This window comes from Macrobrachium nipponense, chromosome 10, assembly GCF_015104395.2.
Source record: "Macrobrachium nipponense isolate FS-2020 chromosome 10, ASM1510439v2, whole genome shotgun sequence".
NCBI lineage: Eukaryota > Metazoa > Arthropoda > Malacostraca > Decapoda > Palaemonidae > Macrobrachium > Macrobrachium nipponense.
Genome location: NC_087204.1, coordinates 80,236,551 through 80,248,079, shown reverse-complemented (window position 1 = coordinate 80,248,079; position 11,529 = coordinate 80,236,551).

Sequence of the window (11,529 nt, the reverse complement as noted above, 5' to 3'; positions counted from 1 at the left end):
TACCAATTCTAGTTTTAAAGTATAAATATAAGGAAACCCACAAATAATTTGTCATATAGTCATTTTTACTCTAACCATGCTAAACAAATTAAGGTGTCAACATTTTCCAGTTTGTATTTTAGAGCCCTTAGAATTTGGAGTCCTGAATTTGAAAGATGAGTTAAAATCATTGATACAATAGGAGATTCATTATGTTACCCTCCATATTTTTTAGAACTTTACGAAAATAAAGCAAAAAGACATATTAAATAATCCAACCAATGTTACGAAGAACTTAAGAATATTTTTTGTTTACCATTTCACCCCAATTTCCTTCCATATATCACTCTGCGTAGACACGAAGATGTCGTTTTCTCGTACTGGTGATTCTTTCTTCCAGGAAAATCTTGTGTGATAGAGGGAAGGAGTTTGATGCAGAGTCCATCTCCCCTTCCCTCTATCACACAAGATTTTCCTGGAAGAAAGAATCACCAGTACGAGAAACGACATCGTTCGTGCTACGCAGAGTGATATATGGAACTCAGACTAATCTTCGCCTCCTCACTACGGACCACATATACAGTATCTGATTTCATTCTGTTCCGACATTGGCTGCCTATAATAGCGTGACTCATTCCAACAGACTTTTACGCAGTTAAATAACCTAATAGACAATAGCGCATGGAATAATCTTGAACAACAAGACAAAGTTTTAAACTTATCCAACACCCCCCTTACTGTAAATCAACATTTAGTTTTAAATTTAGGCTTATCCTTTGCCCTTATGCCAGACCGCAAAAACAACCTAGACTTCATAGTGGCTTTTGCATAAATTCATATCTGACAAAAACTACAGCCGTGAAGAGATATGTTTAAAAGGGGTGTTTTACTAAATGACTTTACTGACCTTCATAAGAAATATCCTGTTCCCCGCAGATTCATGATAGCCATCCACTCGCTAAAAAAAGTTAGATGTTATAATAAGTAGATCCGACAAAGACGGCAAAATCGTAATAATGACAAAGACTTCTACCTCGACAAAATCAACCAGCTCCTTAGCGACACAAACACTTACGAAAAACTGACGAAAAATCCCCTCCAAACCGTTCCCACAGAATTTTTTCGGAAAGTAAGATTAATTGGCCGAGACAAAAAAGAGTATTGAACTATTAGAGAAATTTAAAGTAATTAATCCTAAATTACCCTATTTTTATGGCATTCCCAAAACTCACAAAGACAATCTTCCATTCAGACCCATCGTTTCATGCGCCGGAGCTTTCAATTACAAAATTTCTAAATGGTTAGCCGGCCTCCTTTCTCCTTTTTTAGGCAATTTTTCTCCCAGTCACATTAAACATTCGGAAGATTTTTGTCACAAATTCAGAGAAGCACATATACCACTTCACAACATAAAACTTTTAAGCTTGACGTAGACTCCCTATTCACAAAAGTACCAGTACAGGACGTTCTTCAGTTTTTAAGGGAAAAATTATCCCCCTATTAAGATAATTTTCCCATTGGCGCTTGGACAAAATAATAAAGTTTAGTTTGAATTATGTTGCATCTAATAAACGTATTTTCATTCGGGGACTCATTCTACAAGCAAAAATTCGGATGTAGTATGGGTAGTCCTTTAAGTCCTGTTTTAGCCAATCTGTACATGGAATACTTTGAAACTACAGTAATAAATGCAATAAAACCCAAAAACATGCTGTGGATGAGATACGTGGATGATATCCTAACATTTTGGGATAATAAGTGGGGCGGTAATTTTAATGAATTCCTCTCAAAATTAAATGCATTAGTGCCCAGTATCAAATTTAAAGTTTGAATGGGAAACAGACAACAAATTTCCTTTTCTTGATGTTTTAATAATCAGAGACATGACAGAATACAAATTTACCATATACAGAAAACCAACGTTCTCACTTTCATATATTCACTACTTTAGCTATCACGACATTACTATCAAGATAGGTGTAGCTAGCAACCTATTCTTAAGAGCCTTACGAATTTGTTCCCCAGATTTCCTGGAAAAAGAATTTGAACTAATTCGCAAGCAACTTTGAGCGTCTTTAAAGTATCCTGACCATATAATTGAGAAAGCAATTCAAAAAGCAAACGTAATTTTCTACCGACCCCCTAAAGACAAGACCAGAGACACACCCAACAATAAAATAAAATTCCTCACCTGGAGACGATTAAGAGAGTAAAAAAAAACCCCACATCCTTGGGAAATCCAACCCCCCCGGTTTTGTTTTTTTCATTTACCTACCCAACACCTTAGCCAAATCCCTGATTAACGTCCAACAAAAGACATCTCCCAAGGACTCTGGGTCTATGAGATCCCTTGCCAAGACTGTGACCAATCTTACATCGGATTTACAGGTAAATCACTTCCCAGAGATTAATACAACACAAACGGTCAGTTAGGTATGGACAACAGAACTCGGCTATTTTCACCATATAAATAACATAACCATAGAATAAACTGGAATTTGTCACGTGTAATTTATAGCAGCAACTGCCGGTACAAGAGTCAAATGATGGAATCGGCCTTAATAAAAGATAAGCAGGTATGAACATCTTAAAAGGCGCGTGGATTTCAGATGTCGTAAACCAAGTTTTCATTCAACCAACGCTTAAGAAGATTAAAGGAAGATTATCAGCGGGGGGTGACCCTAAATTGGCTTACTTGTGGACGGATCTCTTGGTATAAATACCACCTTTTCTGTAAACTTTTCTCATTCCATATACCTGAAGAGAGAGACAGCAGTCTCTGAAATATAGTACTTTTCTCTCTACATTTTGGTGTTTTTATGGGCTCCTTTTATTAATATATATATATATATATATATATATATATACATATATATATATATATATATATATATATATATATATATAATATATATATATATATATATCATGGTATCATCAGATTGATTGAAATAAAAAACTTTATTTTTTATAAGAAATAAGTATTTAAATCCCCCAGTTTAAATGGAGCAAGTACTCAAGTGTGTATGAGCGCCGCGTGCATGTATGTGTTACATTTGCGAACCTTTGGCTTTCCTTTCCACTGAATGTAAAAGATTATTCGAATATTCTTATTCATATTCATATAACAAAAGAGAAGATCAATCTCAGTATTTACTCGTATTAGCTGTCACATGCTCGTCATCTGGAGGAAAAAAAAATGTAAGGATTACTATGTGTCATTAGGTTTGGCTCGCTATCATCGTCTGATGTTTTTTTGCTTTGCTATTGTCCACCGTGCATTATCTCTAAAAGGATAAGTTAGGGGTTTGTTTAATGATGTGTTGCTGGTGTTTTATAATACCGAAACTTCTATAGTAACCAACTGTCATACAACGATTTTTTAAACACTGATTTATAAGTATAATATCGAGGGACTGGACTGTTGCAGCTCAGTAACCGATTGTAGATGACATTATTACCCAGATTCCTCCGATATTCAAAGCCACAAGAAATTAAAACCGATTTTTAAGCCGAGGCTTCTGAAAATTAAATCCGGGATGCACCTGAAATGCCAAATAACAAAAAAAAAAAAGGTACTGAGAATTTATTAACTTAAATAAATAAACTAGGATCATTCGAGGACTCGCCAAAAATGCCGAATTACAGCTACATAATAACCAGGCTATCATTGTCTTACTGAGCAAAAGCCTGATTGATTGGCTTAAGCCAAGAATATATATAAGAAATCTGCCATACAGCTGGTATTGTCGCTAGCGTCGTGAATGGTCGCTCAGATGTTTGTGGTTTCGCACCTTTCCCAACCAAGGCGATGAAAAATCGCTGGCTCCGTACCATGATCAGTTACTGCTGCCAGTATGGGGCTTGCAGTGGGAGGTTGAAACCAACATTCTTAAGAAGGTTGAATTTCAAGTCAATGGCCCCGTGGGCTTGTTTATCAATAATAATAATTAATAATAATATAATAATATATAATAATAATAATAATATCAGGTAAGATGTGAAATGACGAGTTATATGAAATCAAGGAGCCAAAGTAACTTTAAGAAAGAGTTCTCTTAACACAAAGGGCCTCTGGGAGAGTTAGCAGCTGTCCTTATTTAGTTTTTTGGACTCACTCACCTTCAAGTACAGGTGATAAGCAAATGAAAAGGTATTATCATATGACAAACTCATTACTTCAGCAAAGTGTTACTCAGTGCCCCCAGATATAAAAACTATGGTCTTGTTATATCATTTTTTTAAATGGAGAGCAGGTTAAGGTAAGGGGTAAGGTACGAGAGCAATTTCTGATGATTAAAATTCAAAAGATTACGGTAAGAATAATTCAGCCAGATATGGTGAACCAAACAGTTACATGAGAATTACGATAAAATTTAATACATACACGGTGACACAGACACACACACACACTATATATATATATATATATATATATATATATATATATATATATATATATATATTGTGTGAGTGTGTGTGTGTGGGTGTGTGTGTGTGTGTGTGCATTCATCAAGTCTTGACCGATTTCATTGTTTAAACACACACACACACACACACACACACACACACACACATATATATATATATAACTATATATATATATATATATATATATATATATATATATAATATTATATGCATGTATATACATATATATACATACATATAAAGCAATAAATAATAAAGTGATACACATACTTCAAATACAAAATTAAATTTAAGAAAAAAGAATTCTTCCCAAAACAACGTTCAAGTAGGTTATTTTTGACAGTGAATATACAAAAGTGCTTGGTAAGCATTCCTTTATTAATTCCATATATATATATATATAGCTACTCTCAGAGGATGGCTTGCACTTGGAACTTCAGAAGTTCCCGAAAATGCAATGCATTACCACCCTAATACTATTCTTCTTGCATTTCGATATATTTTTATCTATTTGTTAATTTATCTCTTTCTTTTTTAATAAGTGGGATCTCTTCTGTCTGTGTTTCACTTTACTTCCTCTAACACCATATTCTTTGGAAGCTTGAATTTCAATGGTCGCTGTGTGCTTGTTCCATATGAACAAGGTTCATCTGAATAATAATGATTTTATATATTATAACTAACACCCTTTTCTCCTTCGATGGGGTGTAGTAAGGTTGTTACTCCCCTGTTTTCAGAAAGTACTTATGAGATGAGACTGCTAGTTCGACGCCCTGCTACATAGATAACATCTGACTTTTCTCGATGCTCACCATCTAAAGTGCTGCAACACGCATACACATATAAATATATTATATTATACACATTATGTACACTATATATATATATTATATATATATATATATATATATATATATATCTAAAACTCACAATAACGTTATTAGAAATATCTTAAGTGATAAAAGTCCTTACTTATGTAAACTGTGTATTAAAAACTTCACAAGACGGTAGCTTTTATCTTAAACAGCAGACCTCATCAGCCGTATACTGATTTTTCTTTTTTAAAGATACTAATCCATAATGTCACGAAGGCCAAAAAAGACGCTAGAACAGTCTCAAAGGGGTAAACAACATAAATAAACTATCATCATCGTGTTATTCCGAGTTAATCTGCTGTCTGGCCAAAAGACGAGCGATCGCCGTTGGTGAATTGATTCATCTGTCTGTTCGGTTGTTCCCTTGTCCATACCATCAGCTCGGACATACATACCGGGTTTTTCCTTCCAACCTGGATGAGATATTGTTTGACGATATTTTTTTTTTTATTCATTATAAAATAAAAGTAGTGTTATTCAGTTTAAACGTTTTTTTTTTTTGTTTTTTCATTTTTCAACGTCTAAAAATTTAATGCGATCGTCAACATGGTGTTAACGAGGGAGGGTTTCAGATTTGTGGTCCACAGTACACAGTTAAGGAAGTGGAACATATAAAAGAGGTTTTTGCGAGACTTGGATACCCAAATATTTTATTGACCAAGCTTTTACAAAGGCTAGAAAAAAACTTTTATAATCCACCGATTGGGAAACATGAATTCAAAAAGTAGTCAGTGTATTCGCTTCCTAATCATCATAGTTTGGAAAGGGTGCAACATTTATTAAAAGAGAACAGGGAAAAATAGGTTGGATTTCTCTTTTAATTATAAACAGCTCATTAAAATCAAAGTTGATTAGGATCATGAAACGAGAAAGGAAAGATGACGTTGAAGTTTACGTGGTACCGTGTCAAGATTGTAATAATTGTTATTATGGGAATCAGGCAGGGAATTAAGTGTGAAGATTAGGAGAACATAAACGATCATGTAGGATGGGATCGAAATAATTCATTTGCCAGACACAAGTCAGGAATGTGAGGGCATGTCATTGACTGGGAAGGATGCAAAAGTAATCAACAAAGATGATAGCGTAGGTAGACGCAGAGTAGTTGAAGGGGTTCTTATTAATATTTCAAACGTGGTTGAGTTTGACAAATCATTTACCCAAGAGGATGTATTTTTGAATTATTTGATTCTTAAAACTATAAATATTATAACAGTGTTTGTACCACTCTTACTGCCAGGGTGAGGTTGTTTGTCTCTTTCTACTCAGTACTCAGGCATTGGAAGGAAGATCCCCAATGCAGGTTCCGAGGCTGATGGTATGGGCGAGGGAACCTGATAGATCTATGGAGGGAATAGTCGAACAGACAGACGAAGCATTCAGCCACGGCGATCGGCTCGTCTTTTAACCAGACAACAAATTAACGACGGAACAACACGATCATGATAGTTTTGTTTATATTGTTTGCCCCCGTGAGACTCTTCTAGTGTCTTCCTGTCCTTTGTGAAATTATGTATTAGTATCTTTAAAAAAAAAAAAGTCAGTACGACTGATGAGATCTACTGACTCAAGTAGATGAAAGCTTCCGTCTTGTAAAGTTTTTAATACACAGCTTGCACAAGAGTGTGGACTTTTATTAATTTTATATATATGGTTATCTATTATATAGTATATATATAAATAATAAAATATTTATATATATATCAAAAAAAAAATATATATTATATATAGTTACATATATATACTTACATATATTTAATACACAAGGGTCATGCATGCGTTGTGTTTTTCTGTAACTTTTTAACGTAGTACACCTCATTTAGATTTCGTTGTTATTACGAAGCTGATGGAATATTGTAATTTGTATTTTTCCTTGACTTCGATAAATGGAATAAAATTATGACAGAAACTAAGCAAAACTGCAAAGGCTTCATTCTTTACTGTTTCTTCTGAAGATAAGAAAAAAATATAAACTAAAATAGACGATGAATACGCAACTTCACATTCAGAGTCGATGATAAACCTTACAATGAAATAGATAAAATCTATATCTGTGGGAATTTTCACGAGTCTCGACTTTCTTATCTTTTACTCGATTCAAATTTTTTAAAATTTTGCTTGACGACGTCCTTTTTTACCTCTTTCTGCTTCATCCTTTTACTTCTCAAGTATCTTGGTGTTACGTCAGAGGAGCAAATTACACTAAATCTTATTTTTTTCTCTCATGTTCTTATAAGCAATAAAGAGAACGTTTGATTTCTTATTAGTATATTTCAGTACTACCATAAAGTACCATGCTCTCTCTCTCTCGCTCTCTCTCTCTCACACACACACACACACACATGTATGTATGCATATATAAAGATAGGAATCATCATGACAGAGCTTTGCAAATTTCACTGATATAGGTTATCTGGGATGGGTATATCCTCTGAGGACAAACTAATGGGAAAAATATGATTTAAAAAACAAACCGAGATATCTAAACGCCTGTTGAGATGTTATCAACTGACAAAAAAAAAAAAAATGAAAGCTACCGTCGTTTAAGCAAGAATATTCCCATACAGATCATGCAGACCTCAAGGTATATACGAGACAACGGTTGGCAGGAGGTTTCTTATCCGTCATGTTTCGTGGAATGCTGCTTGTCCTTCTCTGTGCCCTGGTGGTAAGTAACAACGCCTGCAGAGTTAAACACACACATACATACCAGCGTAATAATACGCACATGAATGATATACCGTCTGGTACTTTTGTATTCACTGACACGTGTGCAATGATGGGATGGTTAAAAACAAATATAAGTTGAAAAGCTATAACTTCGCTAGTTTTGTTTAGGCACAATTTCGTCTTCCAAAGTTCAATGAAACAGCAGCCTTGTATTTTCAATTCTTTCAGAACTACCAAAAATAATTCAGTGATTGTTAACTGTATCTTAACGTGAGCAGATGATGTTTCTTCATTGCATTTCAAGGATAAATAACGACTTTTCCTGATTCTCTTGGTGCATACAAAGCCGCTGATCTCTGCGTATTTGACACTGAAGTGATGCGAAGTAATACCTTATCGTTAATTAATCACTAACTTGTTGTTACGTAACTTTTAAGACATCTCATCACCCCTTTACTGCAGTTAATACTCAGTTGCAGTTTTGTGCTTATATTCTTTTATTACTTGAATGTAATGAACTTTAACTTGCTGTGACGTATGCAGAGGATCTTATCCCTTTATATATTGAAGATTTATTCTTATGTAATTTTGGAGAGAGAGAGCGAGACGAGAGAGAGAGAGAGAGAGAGAGAGAGAGAGAGAGAGAGTTTTAGAAGTGTTACTACTTGTTCTTGCATTGCTTTTGCAGAGTGCGACTCACCAGCCTCAGGCACTGACTCCCCAGGTCAAACCAGGTAAGATTTTTCAATTAATACAATCATCCGACAACAGCTTAGAAGAAATATGGCTTAATTTGCATGATCTAACCAGACACGGAGACGAAATTTAAAGACATTTTTTTTTTTTATCTTAAGACGAAACTGAAATACGGAAGATATAATAACATAATATAACACACATGGAATAGAATGGAATATGAAATTTAGGTCAAAGGCCAAACGCAGAACTGAAAGGGAAATTGAGAGTAGAAAGGTTTTAAAAGAGTAACAGGAGGATAACCTCGTAGTTGCACTATGAAATCATCGTTAGGGGAGGATGGGAAGATGGGTGAGAGAATATGAACTGAGGCACTGTAAAAGGAATGAGAGGGGTTGTAGCCGGGTGCCGAAGGGACGCTGCGAAGTACAAGTAAATAGTGATATATTTAGCAACGTCCCTTGGAGTGAATCACGGTAAATGACCATTTCCGAAGAGAATTCAATTTACTTGAAGAAATGTAGCCATCAGAATTGTTCTGCCTGACAACATTAAAATATACTAAAACAATTCCAATGAACTCATTTACCCTATCAAATCGGAACTATAATGTTAAAATGCTGCAAAATAATTAGGACACTGAGTGTAGTTAGTTGACATTAGTAGATACATAAACACATGTCTATGCATTTATGGACTGAGAATAAAGTAAGATAACGGAGGTATTATGTATTACTGGATTTAGTAGTTAATGATAACAACTGTATTGATGCAATAGACCAAATTTATTAAATGAGTGTAGAAGGCAGCGCAAGAAAGACGAAGTGTAATGAAGTGACATATGTGTCTTCTGTCTTCATATTGCTAGTTTTCAAACAATACCGACAGAAAAATGAATTAATTTCATTATTCATCACTTTTTCCTATAACTTGTCTCCTTGCACGCTGATCTCACCCTGGAGGCGTCTTGGTTTATAGTCTGTTGACGATCCACAACGTTTTTCAGCTGAGGATTTAAAAGAAAGAAAAAATGATATATTCTTTTTTATTTATTCGCTGACCTTTTGGGCTTCACTGCGAATTACAGCCATTATGTGTAGTAGCGTCAGCATTCACTGTCGATCACTATTCTGAGTAATTATCAGACTCACTGTCACTGGAATTAATTCACTAAGAGACCGACTGTACAGACGATTAAGAATAATAATAATAATAATAATAATAATAATAATAATATAATAATAACCGAATCCTTTTCAGGGGATCTCACTCCAATGTATCGGAGGGACCGAAGTGACGCCCATTCCCATCCTTATGTGGTTCACATCGACGCCTGGGGCGTGTCAGGGCTTCCTGCTCTCCGACGAATGGGTCGTCACCATTGCTCAGTGCATTGCGCCGTAAGTAATAAATGAGCCGTCAGTATTGCTCACTACATGACATTATCAGCATTGAGTGAGCTGCCAGGATTGCTCATTTCATTGTATGGTCACTTTATAAGATGAGCCGAGTTCCAACATTGCTCAGCACATAGAATGATCAGCATCAAATGAGCTTCCAGCATTGCTCAGCGCCAATAGTATGATTAATATCAAATGGGCGCTTCCAAACTTGCTCAGACACATACCAGGATCAGTATAAAATGAGCTTCCAGCATGCTCAGCACATATATGTTCAGCATCAAATGGGCTTCCAGCATTGCTCCCATCACCATAGTATGACCAATATCAAATGGGCTTCCACATTGCTCAGCACATAGAATGATCAGTATCAAATGGGCTTCCAGCATTGCTCAGAACATAGAATGGATCAGTATCAAAAGCTCAGCTCATAGTATGATCATACTTGAAACTCTAGGGGCCATGAAAAATTACGCGGGGAAAACCATAAATTTTTGCTGATAATTCGAATACTACAGCTCTGAATGCTTTTAAAAGTGGGGAAAGAGGTAAGAAAGTGAGGCATGTACACGGTCTTTTCAAGGAGTGGAATGATGAATCATGCGGGATCATTAACAATAATCCCTCTTAGGGAATAGTGCTGTCAGAGCACCTCAAGGCTGTGCACTGTAGGCGTTCACTGTAGCGTTCCCTCGGCCCCTTTTTGCAGCCTTTTTAATTCCTTTTACTATACCTCCATCCATATTCTTTTTCTTCCAACCTACTTTCCATCCTCTCCTAACAGTTGTTTCAGAGTGCAACTAAGAGGTTTTCCTCCTGTTACACATTTAAACCTTTTCACTCTCGATTTCCTTTCTGGGCTGAATAACCTCAGGTCGCAGCGCTTGGCCTTTGGTCTAAGTTTCATACTCAAATTCCAATTAGCAAACGATTGCCAGATGACGCTGTGACCTAGTTTTCCTCTCTTCTTCCCTCAGCGCCGAGGAAGCCGTCTTGACTTTCGGAGCCCACAACATTACGAACACGAGCCCGAACAGGTGAAGTTTCTACCCTCAGCGAATTCATTGTCCACGAGGAATTCAGCCCGACAGGACTTCCTGAACGACATCGCCCTTATCAACGCAGCAGCCAATTCTTTTCACGCGGGAGTCTACGAATTGATACCTCGTTTGCATGAACGTGTGTGGGTTAAAGTCATGTGATATCTCGCTTTTATGTGTGTGTACCGTGCTTGTACATACGTTGACAACTTGTATGCAAATATGAATGTATATGTATGTTGGTATCACAAAATATGATTTCCTTGCAACAAATGTGTTTAATTCTAAATCAAGTTTTTATTTATATACATATGTGAACATTTGAAATCTCGAAATTACTTGCTTACATATGTGCTTACAGAGAAAAAATTTCATCTTGTTTATATATACCTGTGTGTTTAGGAAGTGGTCAATTATTTTCACGCCCGAGTATATCCC